Source organism: Hipposideros armiger, unplaced genomic scaffold (assembly GCF_001890085.2).
Source record: "Hipposideros armiger isolate ML-2016 unplaced genomic scaffold, ASM189008v1 scaffold_165, whole genome shotgun sequence".
Classification (NCBI taxonomy): Eukaryota; Metazoa; Chordata; class Mammalia; order Chiroptera; family Hipposideridae; genus Hipposideros; species Hipposideros armiger.
In genome coordinates this window covers 1528879-1542699 of record NW_017731515.1, presented here as the reverse complement: position 1 = coordinate 1542699, position 13821 = coordinate 1528879, and the positions used below count along the sequence as shown (strand labels likewise).

General features: G+C 37.6%; 1 protein-coding gene across 1 annotated transcript in view; it reads left to right on the top strand.

The window, feature by feature from the left end:
• Nucleotides 1-1899: 1899 nt before the first annotated feature.
• The window catches only part of WDR17 (WD repeat domain 17), a 138546-nt gene continuing 126624 nt past the window's right edge, over nt 1900-13821 (top strand). The window contains exon 1 of the mRNA XM_019651731.1: nt 1900-2120. The gene's annotated coding sequence lies outside the window, so the exon portion shown is untranslated. The remainder of the gene's footprint in view (nt 2121-13821) is intronic.

Sequence of the window (13821 nt, the reverse complement as noted above, 5' to 3'; positions counted from 1 at the left end):
ATTANTTTCAGTTAAAAGTCTAAAATTTTATAGCTAAGTCTTGTTTAATCAAAAAATATTCACCAAAAAGATAGTTCTTATTCTCCATCCAATACTGAAGATGGGTAGCATGGTCTGCTCTAAGTTCCGTTTGCATGTCCCCATGTATAAGCACAAGCACCAGGTAGTTTTTCACGAGCATAGTGACAATTTACTAGAATACAGCAAGGACAATGTTAATAATCCAAATGAGGTAAACATATTTTGAAGGGCAAAATACATACGCTTAATCATGTTTTAGGCTACTAGAAAATTCTAATACTGATTTAATGTCAATAGATAAATGAGAGAAGACTCTAACTGCCCTCAAATTATGGTGCAATTTGATATAAAAGAAAAAAACAAACAACAACAACAAAATCTCTGTTTTATGAGTAAAGTTTCATTCAGAGACCTGGTAATAGTACAAAAGAGGAGAGGCCTTCATCAGTGCTCTTAATGAACTTTCCAACTGATTGAGGTAAAATGTATGCATGAAACATAGGAACAAGTACAAATCTGTAGATGAATAATTACAGAAATGTATGAAAAAGAACTAATGCCTTATTTACACATCTTTTATGGAAATGGATATTTTCTATTTAAGCTAATATTCCAGGTAATTAACACTTGGTCTAGCAAAATAAGTTTTAACAATTTTTACTTAAAATATCTCCAAAAGACATTGTTTGATTAAATAATAGATTTAGAGCCAACCATGATTATTATTTCCTGTTCTCTGTAGTAATATGGGATTTTTCTTACCTTATCATGTCCAATTTACTGATTTTTCCAGGCTTCCCCATTTCTGAGTGCTTCAAATGACCCCAAGTTTGATCATTCAAACAATTGTTAGAATTGCTGATAAAATAGAATTAGTAGCTCTGAATGTTGGTCTGTACTCTTCTGATTCAAAATAAAATGCTGCTAGCTTTAGTGCTTATAATTTTATATAACACAGAAGCATTTCTAAAGTTATTTTCTGATTCTTTGCTAAAGTCTTAGCTATAGATACATTTTATGCTACTGTGATTAGCACAGCATAAAGAAATGATAAAATGTTTGTGGAATGAAAAGTAGTTTTCTTTGTGAGTATGGTGCTAATTAACAACATAATTGGTGGTAAGGACTATAAAAGATATTTCTATGAAGGGAACTTTTATCCAAATGGCAATAAAGATTCCTATGAATTACGAGGTAGTAAAAGATCTAGTTAATTTTAATATGGTGTTTTGATTTTTATTGTAATAAAGAGAATATGAATAAAGAGAGAAAATACACATGGATTTCCTACTACCTCTAAAGAAGTTCAGTAAGGAATAGTAAAATTATAAAGTCCCTATATCACAAAGCATATCTGCTACTATAATCAATAAATAAAAGAATATAAGACGCCTACACTGATTATATTTNGTCACTGACCCTCATGTGGGATCCGAACCGGTGGCCCTGCTGCTCAGAGCCGGCACTCCCAAGCCAACTTCCAACCAACAAGCCACTCGGCCGGCCCTAGATCACTTTTGTAATGTTAAAATAATTATGTACATAATGAGCAATGTGCATGTTTGGTCTCATCATATAGGAAGTTTACTTAAATCATTAGTTAAAAAGTGTTTTCCCACAATTTGTACACTATTTGATTTGCTTGTTAATACAATTTAAGTTATGCTGTGGAGTCCTTTCTGACTTTTTGGGATCCAGTTACCTTAGAAATTCTTTATCCGAATGCACCCTAATGGTACATAAGTGTACATAGCCATCACATCGACAATTGAATGTTAAGAATATTAGAAGTAAGAAGCTTTTGGAAGTTATATCTGAAGCCTAGATTGTGGTTACCATTAGGTAACATTTTGAAATTGGATGCTTTTATTTTCTAGACTTTCTGCCACTTTGGTACCAGATGCCAGCAAGAGCAGAGAGGTACTCGAAGTGTAAGCTGGACCAGCAACATCAGCACCTCCTGGGAGCTTGTTAGAATTGCAAATTCTCAGACCTTCCCCTACCAGATCAGAATCTCGGAGGGAGGGCCCTGAGATCTGCGTTTGAATAAGCCTCAAGTGATACTTCTGAAGGTGGAGTGTGAAAAAGACTGATACAAGGTACATTGTGCCATTGAACCTGGTCACTTCTTGAGCTGGTAATGGCCATGTCCGATTCCACTTTTGAAACTTTACCTGGGAGTACCATAAACTGCTAAATAAATGAGCTCATTCCTGAAGATATAAGAACAAATACATTCCATAAGCATCTACATTTCAATAGCAGCTTTTTGGATATAAGTCTCATTTTCATTATTAATTATATTAGTTCATCTTTAGGGGGAATTTTATGTAGGCTAAGGACATAATTTTTGACAGGTGGGCTATCAATTAGAGTAGCAAGCTGCCTGATCTATGCATTGACCCTGCCTTAGCTGATACAACTTTACACTCATCAAAACTCAGGACTTATTACGGGCTTTCTGTCAAGGTGTGGTTGCATATATTAAAGACATTTTCAGATTTAGTGACTTTATGTGAGCTATTTCTTTTCATTTGAAAACTTTCAAGCTTTAAATCCATTTGATNGAGAAAAAGGTGAAGGGGAATAATAGTTCCAAACTTCTAGGAATAAAACAAGTAAGTCATAGGCATGTAATATACAGCATAGGGAACATAGCCAATAATATTGTGATAGCATCATATGGGGTCAGATGGTTGCTGGACTTATCACAGTGATTGCTTCTTTAGGTATATAAATGTTGAATAACTATGGTGTGCACCTGAAACTGATACAATGTTGTATGTTAGCTATATTTTAATAAACCTTTTAAAAATGCAAATCTTTGAAATATTTTCCCCTCAGATATAATTAATAGACACCAGATCCAGATTCTGTACCTTTGAGCAAAGGCCTAAAATCCAAACTCTCACATTTGCTCACTTATTTGTTTTCAGTGACTTAAGCCCAAGTGCTATCACCTTTGAGATTTCATTCTTGATGTAAAATGATCCACTACTGGGCCTACGAAGAAAGAGTTGGGTCTAGGGCTGATCTGAGTTAGATATAAGCCAGCTGTGAGTCATTATGTAGATCCTTGTCTAGGTAGGATGCGCACATAGGTTGAAGTTCCTCAGTTTCACCAAGCAGTGTGTTGAAACTAGGTAGGAAATGCCAGTGGACCGCTCCCTGGATTTTGTCCCCCAAGATTTTTCCACTCCCACCATGGTGTCCCTTATTCCACTTTTTCTTGGTCACAGTTCTCCTTGCTCCCGGCTTCTTATTTTGCTGGTATCCTCTCTGAGTCTGACTTGAATCTACAGTTTATCCACTGATTTGGGGATCCTTCCCATCCACCATTGCACCTGGCAAATTACCTCAGTCCTATCCAGTTATGATTTGGCTGGGAGCATCTCCATAGCCTACGGAGTATACAGGTATATGTCTCCTTGAGATGGAAATCTAGAGATGTGGTATTTTGTCTGTCCTAACCATGTAACTAACCTTGTAGCTACGTTGAAACACTTCTTCAAACTCTGAGAGAAGAGCTGCAGAAGTAGTATTTGCAACTCCGCCTTCACAGGCCTTCCATTTTTAAGCCATAAGGTACTGGGGGGGGGGGGGGGGGGGGGGTACAGCCTGTTTGCCTGTGTTTCCTTCCTTCCATCCTGCAGAGTCTGCTAATCTCCTTATTCCCCCTGTGGTTGTTCTCCTCAGAAGCCTAGGGAAAGAGTGGAATGCAGTCTCTGCTGCCCTTCGCTCTCTATGAAAATCAGCCCACTAACCTTTTGGTATTAAGGGGTTTACTGCTAATTGATTCTGTTCACAGAGTACCTATTCTTTGAGATTTTCCATTTGGAGAGGGCAGGGAATTTGATGGAACATTCTAAAATTGAGTAGTAGAATTGGGTTGAGAGTGATGGTGGTGCAAGTCTATACAGCACACCAAGTGCACTCAAAGTGTGATCCAGGAATCCCTGGGGTTCCTAAAATTATTTCCATCACATCAACTTTTTCACAGGAAAATGCCAAGGCATTATTTGCCTTTTTCTTGCTCATTCTTTTATAATATTTTCCAGAGGGCTCATGCTATCACAATATCATATATTGTTGTGATACTGTGATATTTCAACAGATAGAAGGCAAAAGCAAATATGGGAATCTAACAGTCATTTTCTATTGGACCATTCATTAGAGAGATTTCAAAAATATTAAACAATGTTACTTTCTCACCAAAATTTTGTTTGCACAACACTAAGATTCTCAAGATGGGATTGGGAGAGGGAAATAAAAGAGAAAAGGAAGACAGAGGTATCTTCACAGGGGTGAAACTAGCCAGGGTGCTAAGTGTCTGCTGATATGAACCTGGGAACAGATGAGTTGGTGGAGAACTTTTAGTTCTTTTAATGATATAAAATAAGTTAGACCTGTATTTTTCTTTGTTTAAAAACCAGGGAGCTAGAATAAACACATTTCATGTTTCATTTTATTCTTAAATGTCCTTTCATGTCATTAAAGCATTTACAAAATAATGAAATTTTGGACATGACAGTTGTATTACACACATGAAAACCTGACTTCAAAGAGTAGCTCTTAAATCTCAGACAGTGAAAACATTTGAAATACCTTGTTTATGCTGCTGTGCTTATTTGCAACAGTAATTAAGCTCATTTGATTTCAGTTTCACTGCTCTGTAAACTGAGTTGTTGTTTGTTTGTTTCTTTAAGTAAAAGAAAATGCAGGAGAAGAGGGATGGAAGGTGGGTCAATTCTTGAGTTGCAGTCTCAAGGTTTATAAAAATGAGTTTACAGGTGGGATTGTAAATTTCCAGTAAAGGTACATGCTCTTGAATCCAAATAGAGAGGATTTTCAGGATGGGAATGATCATATAGACAAAAAAATTATTTTTACAAAAATCACTGGAATGAGAATTAAATTTTGAAAGGGAAATTTCTCTAGGAACTTATAGTTTAGGAAGCTATAATTAAAACTAACTTCATCTACATATTCTGCAATTCTAGGTCTTTGCTTTCTCGAGCATCTCAGAGTTGGGTCACTCATCATTTCTTTGGGCTTTCCCCATTCAATTTCCAAACAAGAAATTCAACTGCCCCTCAAAAAAAGAGTGTCTCATGTTCCCACCTGCCCTTCCTCAAAGTTTCTCTCTCCTGATCTTTGGGCTTTTCCAACAGTTTCTGAACCCAGTTCCTCAGGATCTCAGTCCTGGACTATAGGAATGATTTCTGTTTGGTCCACATTCTAAGATTCTATTCCAGTGGACTGTCAAGATCTCTCAGTCTCCCCTGAGGACTAACTTTATTCCCAAGGGCTATAGCATTATACTCGATCAGTTAGGGCTCTGTTCCCTGTGAGCAAATCTTCCATGCTCCATTTCCTTGTAACCATTTTGTACCCAGAGTTGTCACACCTGCTACTTTGACACCCCAGATGCCTGGGGATTTCCAAGCCCTCATTGACATACAGTGCACACTGCTCACCCCCTCGAATCTCAGCTGAGTGTTAGCTTTTGTATATCCTATCCCTACCCTTACTCCCACCCCTTCACTGTTCCCTTGGAGGAATACCACCTTAATTCTCTGACAAATGATGTGCTGTGACAGTGAAGCATGAATCTTCAAGAGGCTATATTTAATCTTGCTTCTGTAAAGTAAACATTTAAAGTAAACTGAAGAAAAATAAATTCAGCATGTGTCTGAGGATTCCTTCCATTGTTAAGTACATAAAGTATGATTTTTTTGTGTATCCTACTAAGCTTAAGCAAAAATGTATTGGCTTATAAACTTTAGCGTTTATAAATGGGCCTCGCTTTAGGAATGACTTGATCTAGGAGCTCCAATAATGCCATCAAGTCCTGGGTTTCTTGGCTCTGTATAAATCTTCTTGCTTCCATTCTTCATACAAGGATTGATTTTTTTTTTCCTTTCATGAGTCAAGATGGCTCTATCTCAAACCCTGATTAATGTCTTCCTAATTTAGCAACCTGATTAAAAGCTTCTGTCTCATAATCTCCAAATATCCATCTCAAGCCTTATTTGGGTCCTCTGACTATGCTTGCACCAATCACTGTGGGAAGGAAATTAAGTGTTCTTAGTTACAGGGACTGAGCCTGTGGGAGGAGAAGGTCAGGACCCCTCTGTTTGGACAGCTGAGAAAAAGCAGAATGTGATTTCCCCAAGTCCCCCCCCCTTCCATTTCTGAAACTCCACAGGCTGTTTCTATTCTAACACGAATCACATTGTATTAGAGTCATTTTTATATTTCCATTAGACTGTGACATTCTGAAAACCAGAAAATCAGTCCTTCTGAGTTTCTTATCCCAGAGCCAAGCACAGGCCCATATCACACAGAGTCAGCAGTGAAAAGAGGTCGTGAAATGAAGAATGAGTATGGTTTCTGGCAGTTTGAAGTCAGTATGGATTAAAAAGAGCTCATTTTGCTTGTCATCTTCAAAATAAGCAAGCGGTAACTCTGTAGTGTTTCCGACTATATATTATAATTATTTGATTTTCAAAGCCAGTTTCTCCTGTTATTTCACTTTAAAGTTTCTACCAATTATTTCTGGGACAACCTGGATGTATCTGTATACCAGTTCTTTGGGATGGTGTTAGGAACAATCAACACAAGAAATTCCATTTATGTATGTATGTATGTATTAATTAATTCATTCTGATACAAAAAGACAACTGGTGACTAAGGGGATGATCACCCCTGACAGTAGCTGAAATTTTTAAATGGCAACAATGCCAATCTGTTTACTCCAAAGCACATCACAAAACACTGAAGCATTTTCTACTAGCCCCTTCTTAAAGCACCTACACAAAATCCTTCTGATTTTGCCCCTACTTTGCCATTAAAATAAGAAGAGAATAGAAGTTTCTGTTGCCCATTCTTCAGAACAATCTCCTTCCTACATTCTAAGACTTATACCATCCCCTCGAAAACCCAATGAGTTCTGATTATTACTGTTCACTCCAAATGTCTTGAGGCCGAAACAACTTTATAAACCTTTTTATTCTTCCAAATGTGAGATGAAACTAAACTTAGTGATCCGTGTCTCTAGTTTCACTTGCATCTCTCTCCCTTCCTTGAATTCTGCTTTCATGAGGGCAACACTCAAATACTTAAAATCCCAGAAGTACAGCTTTTCCTCCTCACTGGCATGGGGCATTGCTTTAGGGCCAAGGCTGTGGGCTTGAACCTTCCTAGGGATGTTTCTTAAGATGCTCTTCAGGTAGTGGGCCACTCTTTAAAAGCCAGTTTATTTTTGAATCCAAGAATAAGTAAAACTATAATACATCACTTTGTAGATGAGGAGAAATGGTCATTAAAAAGCTGGTTAAGGGCTGGACGAGTGGCACGTTGGTTAGGAGTTGGCTTGGAATGCCAGCCCTGAGCAGCAGAGCCCCAGTTTGGATCCCACAAGAGGGCCAGTGACGCTATGCCCTCTACAGCTAAGANGAGACTATTCCTTGGAGATTTGTGAGCAAGAAATTTGATAGGGATACCTGAAGAGAATTGTAGAAATTCCCCCAAAGAATTTACTCTGTAGAGAAACAGAATCTGAAGGAAACCTTTTTTTTCTTACTGGAGGGTACTTAAAATGTTCAAGAAGGACTTGTAACTTTGGTTATAAAACTTGTTAGGGAAATACTATAAAATGACCAGCTTTGACCTATACTATACTTTGTATATCGAAAGAAAAAAAATCCCATTGTGATTGACTGGAAAGATTTCAAAAGTTCTCATGGTGCAGCATGGGCTGTCACATTAGGAGACACGGTTCAGGTTGTTTTCACTTGATTTCAATGACTAGACATAACTGAAGAGAAATTTAAACATTTGAAGTAGGCTAGACTTTGTTAAAAAGGCAGCCTGAAATTGGAGCCACAGGTGGCATTTGTCATACAGATGTCACATTATCAACTACTTGAGTGAGATAATTTTTTAAAATATAAGGATAAAAGTCTTACTTTTTATTACTTTCCATATACTTACAAAGTGTGGTTTAGTTGCCTACTTATCTCTGAAAACTCTGAAATTCTACATTCTAATGAAGAAATACTAGGGGTGCCAAAAAAAGTGTATACAAGTGAACACCTTGGTCAATGTTGCTTAAGCAGTAGTTTGCCGTAATCAGAAGTGTCTGGATGCTAATGGTAACCACTTTGAGCACCTCTTGTAATTGCTGAAGTCAAATGTGACTTGTATTCCTCTTTTGTTATCGGTATATATTATTATAATTTTAATAGTTTTTTTCCTTTCTTAAAGTGTTTATACATTTTTTTGGCACCCTGTTTATCTGTACACACACACACACANAAAACCCAATGAGTTCTGATTATTACTGTTCACTCCAAATGTCTTGAGGCCGAAACAACTTTATAAACCTTTTTATTCTTCCAAATGTGAGATGAAACTAAACTTAGTGATCCGTGTCTCTAGTTTCACTTGCATCTCTCTCCCTTCCTTGAATTCTGCTTTCATGAGGGCAACACTCAAATACTTAAAATCCCAGAAGTACAGCTTTTCCTCCTCACTGGCATGGGGCATTGCTTTAGGGCCAAGGCTGTGGGCTTGAACCTTCCTAGGGATGTTTCTTAAGATGTGCTTCAGGTAGTGGGCCACTCTTTAAAAGCCGGTTTATTTTTGAATCCAAGAATAAGTAAAACTATAATACATCACTTTGTAGATGAGGAGAAATGGTCATTAAAAAGCTGGTTAAGGGCTGGCCGAGTGGCACGTTGGTTAGGAGTTGGCTTGGAATGCCAGCCCTGAGCAGCAGAGCCCCAGTTTGGATCCCACAAGAGGGCCAGTGACGCTATGCCCTCTACAGCTAAGAAGGTGAACAACAGCTCGACCTAGAGCTGGGCAGCCATGAGTCACTGGTGATGGCATAGGCTGCAGTGAGGCTGGCCAGCAGAGGGCGTGAGCTTTTGTGAGCTGCCGTGAGCAGCCGTCCAGTGGCCGGCAAGCGACTGCCTCACCCGGGAAGATTGCAATGATAATACCAACATGGGCCAGTGAAGCGACATCCTCCACAACTAGACTGAAGACCAAAAGGACAGCAACTTGTCTGTTCCCCTTCCCCGATTCCCCAACGCTGTTCCCCTCCCCAATTCCCCAATAAAATCTTACAACAAAGAAAAAACCTGGTTAATTATTTCAAGATCACACAAACCTTTGGCTGTATAACCTAAAGATAAAACTTCCCCTTTCACTATTTGTTTCCTGAGAAGTGTATGTACCCTCAAATATGCATGTTGCAAGTCTGTGTTTAATTTTGCAGGGGCCCATTTTATAACTGAAGAAAGCAGCATGCCTGCAAACTATAACACTGGAAGACTTAGAAGGGAAGAGAGTGCTTGCTCCTGCTGATACAATTATGACAGACTTGCAATGCCAGAGGTCTACACCGACCACTAACACTACCATCACAGCCCCCCTTTCTTTTCCCCTCTGCTCTTACTTTCCACTCACCCTAGAATGGCTGTGTCTAATTTAGGGAAATGTTCTGCTAGCAGTAGGAGCTTGGATCCTGGGGTAAAAATGACCTCTGTGGGTAAGAAGTGGATTCCCTGCATTGTGAGTGGAGAGCCTAATGGCAGAATGTAGAAGGCGGAGGTAATTTTACCAAGTAGCTAGTAATGAGGAAGGAGTATCAAGGTCAGGAACTTCGGTATAACCAACAAGCAAAACTCTAACCCTGTAAAAGTTGTAACTTTAGGTCCCAGGGTTTCCTCTGGATGGTAAGAAGAGGCATTTTTAGCATGTTGTCTGAAGTTGCTTCCTCTTACCTTATAGCTGCTTTTTCACACCTTCAGGAAGCGTGATCCACCCTGCAGTGCTGGGGGATGCTACTGTCCCTACAGTGCTGGGTGATGTTGCTGTGGAGTATGAAAGGATGGGCAGGGCAAAGGAACTATGGGTGCTCCATGTGCACCCTCCTGCTGCTGCCTTCGGAGAAGGAGAGCATCCTATCAGGGGAGCCATGCCTGCTCATCAGGCAGTGACCACAGTGCAGTGGCAAGTGATGGAAAGAGAACTGCCAGCTGGGCAACTTAGCAGGGACGTAGGTATGACCAACTGCTTTAAAAAATGTACACGAAGAAAGCAAGTTGACTCCTGGAAGAGAGGAGAACCAATGCTTGAGTTTCATTTGATTTGGCTCCAAATAATACCTAGGTAGAATCATAGCTATCAGATTCAGTATATCATTTCAGGGTTGCAGAAGCAACAAGTTGCAACTGATTGTTGGTTTGAGTGGACCGTTATGAGCAAGCAGACAGAATTAAATGAGGGGGCTAGGAATCAAGCCTGCCCTGACGCGCAATTCGTGTTTCCTTCAGAGCCACCAACAGGAGAGAGATCAACTGCCGCATTTACTAAGGATGCAACAGTGTCATCTAGTGGCAACTCCAGTGTCACTTAAAAATCACTAGAAAAACTAAGAGTGTCCTGTTCAGACAATCAATACATTGTTTCAGAAATGTCAGAAACCTTAGCTTTAAACTTCATACCTTAACCAAGCAAAGAATTACCAGGATTTTTCAATATTAAGAGATTAATGCTTTTCCCATTATATTTAATTAGACTACACTCCACCTGTTCCCCCACCAAAAAAAATTCTCACCTATGAACCACTGTAAATTTGACAGTAGAGATTTTGAAATAACGCGGGTGAGTAAATAAACTAAAACCCTTTTTTAATGCTTTGATAGCTGTTAGACAATTCTAGCTTACAATCATGCCATATGCTATTTTAAGCTAAGCCTTAAATGCTATCTCAGTCCTCTTATGCCCTGAGATTATCTTCCTTTTCCCCAGGGAACCTACATGTGATGTTAGGCATCAATCAAGTCAATTAAATTTAAAGTCTACATATTTGTCACCTCAACCAGTATACTATGTGTCCAAAGCTAGCTCCCCAAATACCACCAACCCAACCTGTTGAAAAGACAATGGAAATCTCTGCATTAACTATCACATATTCTTCCTACTGTCTGATTTTAGCTCAGTTCATTGTCTTTAAGCGATTTTGCCCTGCTTTACAAATTATAGGTAACTATAGATATGTAAATTCTGGCCTGTCTGGCAAAGATTTAATTGACTTCCTCCTTTCTCCCCAAAACATGGTTTTTGCTTCCATTATAAATTCATTTTAGTATTCCTTTGCACACTATGTAACTTTGTGAGGTTTTTGAATTTTCCTTTGAACTAGTTATAACGTCTGCCTGGTTACCTCCTCTATGAGTAAAATGCTTGTAACTGAAGAAATGGCATAATTTGAACAACAAATTTCTCAAAATTTAACCACATTTTCATGAACTAGAGGGAAAAGTTCCTTTGCACACCAAGGACAGCTATACTAAATGTTCTGGCAATTAAGGTGTTAGAGAATACTTACAAATTAATCCCTAAGGAACTTGCCTCATGATAACTCTTTAAGTTTCAACTTAAAAATAAGGCATCATTCAATGCAAGTTTTGAAAGCTAAATGTAATCATCTTCTTAAGCATTAATTTACCAAATATAAAGTTAAAATTTTTAACATTCACTTAACAAAGCAACTTATGTAAGTGGCATATATCAGACACTCACTGATTAACTTGCTCATTTACTTATTTATTTTGGCTACCCACTTTTTTGGGAAAAAATAAATAAATCAGCATTACCTTCTTCAGAAGAAATATTGGATCAGTTGGCTTCTTATTTCTCTTTCATCCCTTAAAATACCCAAACCATAAAAGAGTGGTGGCGTCAGGATGTCATAGAGACTAGTTAGTGTGGAAAAACAATATGCCAAAAATAGGAGATAGTTTTAATTTAACCTGGTGTGTTCTTTGAAAAAATTTCTAGACCATAAAATCAACCAATTTATCAGTTTGCCATCCAGAAAAACACAATGCAACATTTATTGTTTTCATATTTCATAAAATATATAATCTGAGCTTTTCTTTCTGATCTCTCTCTCTTTTTTTGAAGACGGTTATGTTTGAAAATACAAGTAACACAGAAATGCTCTGAGGTTTAATTTTACAACTGCTCTCAAAAAGCATAGCCAAAGTAAATTTGTCCATGCACTGAACAAGATTTTAGGAATGCTGGGTTCTTACTATTGCTAATTACCTTAAGCATTTTAAAAACAAGTGAAAAATTATTAAATGTCCTTCAACTGGGTGTCACTAAAATATTAAAATTGTGGATTAAAAATAAGTGTTGGCAGCCCTCCCTAGAATCAAAAGGCTTTGTTTTAGGGGCCCAAAGTCTTCTGAGATATTTTCAGCAAATTGCTTCATGCGGGACTCCCATTCATAGCAACAAATCTTGTGTTATTTTCAAAGCAAATGATCTAAGGTATATTTTCCAGAACCAAAAGTCTGAACTTTGTTTTAGTTTGCGTGGGCTTAGTCTTGCATTGTGTCAGTCTATTACATATACTTCTTGAATGCTATTTATAAGGCTTTGACAAATTTTATTTAAATACATAGACAGTAAAATATATATCACACACACTTGAATTGAATATCCATATGGGGAGTTTTAGATTTAGGGAGTTATAATATCTATCTCAGATAAAAGTTGCCTGTATTTTATACTAAAAAACATTTAGGACGTAATAAGCTGAAAATGTATTCTTTAAGAAGAACCTGATAAAATTAAGGGTATAAACTCAAGGGGATTATCCGCATATACAAGAATAGTTTTGCCTATGTTACCATTAACTCTCGATATTCAAATGCAAATATATGTTCAAGTAATATCTTCCTTTTTTCTTTTTAAAAATTTTATTGAGGAATTGGGGAAGGGAACAGTGTTGGAGAATTAGGGAAGGGGAACATTGTGTTTTTTCTAGGACCCGTCAGCTCCAAGTCAAGTTGCTGTCCTTCAATCTTAGTTGTGGAGGGCGCAGCTCAGCTCCAAGTCTAGTCGCCACTTTCAATCTAGTTGCGGGCGGGGTGTGGGGNTGTTATCGGTATATATTATTATAATTTTAATAGTTTTTTTCCTTTCTTAAAGTGTTTATACATTTTTTGGCACCCTGTTTATCTGTACACACACACACACATACACACACATTCACACATCCACCATGTGCTTACACAGTGGAAAGTTCGCAAACTTAATTGTCCAACGTGTGTGTGTGTGTGTGTGTGTGTGTGTGTGTGTGTAATAGAAATAGACAGCAATATACATCTACAGTAATATCATATGGGAGATAATTTATCAGTGTTATTTGCTATTATAGGGATAATATATAAGTGTTATATTCAGGAAAATTATCAAAAGATGTAAGAAATAATTTTCCATGCTTTGGTGAGGATGTTACAACATTCAATACTTGGTTTACAGATTCAAATGCTCAGACATGGAGAACTCATGGTAGAGTTTGTTAAACTAATTTCCTTATGCTTACATACGTTGTTTTCTTCCAAATTGATGGTTAAGTTGTGAGCATATACCAGTATCCCAGGCAGGCTCATTTGCAATTATGTAAAATAAGTTCAATTTCATATTGCCCACACAAAAAAACTTACTTTCAAATTAGAAAGTAGAAAATAATTCTCATTATACAGATTATTTATGTTTGATATGCTGTAGGAAGATCTTCATTTTCTAATATAAAACAGCTCCACATGGAGTCTTGAAAATTGAAGAATTAGTAAGAAATAGGTAATGTTTCATTAAGTTTGGTCCTTTAAGATAAAACATTATGAATGAGTCTTAATGGAAAGAGTTATGCAACATTTTATTTTTAAGGTAAACAAAGTAACAGGTTTGAAGGAGTCATTTCAGAATTTA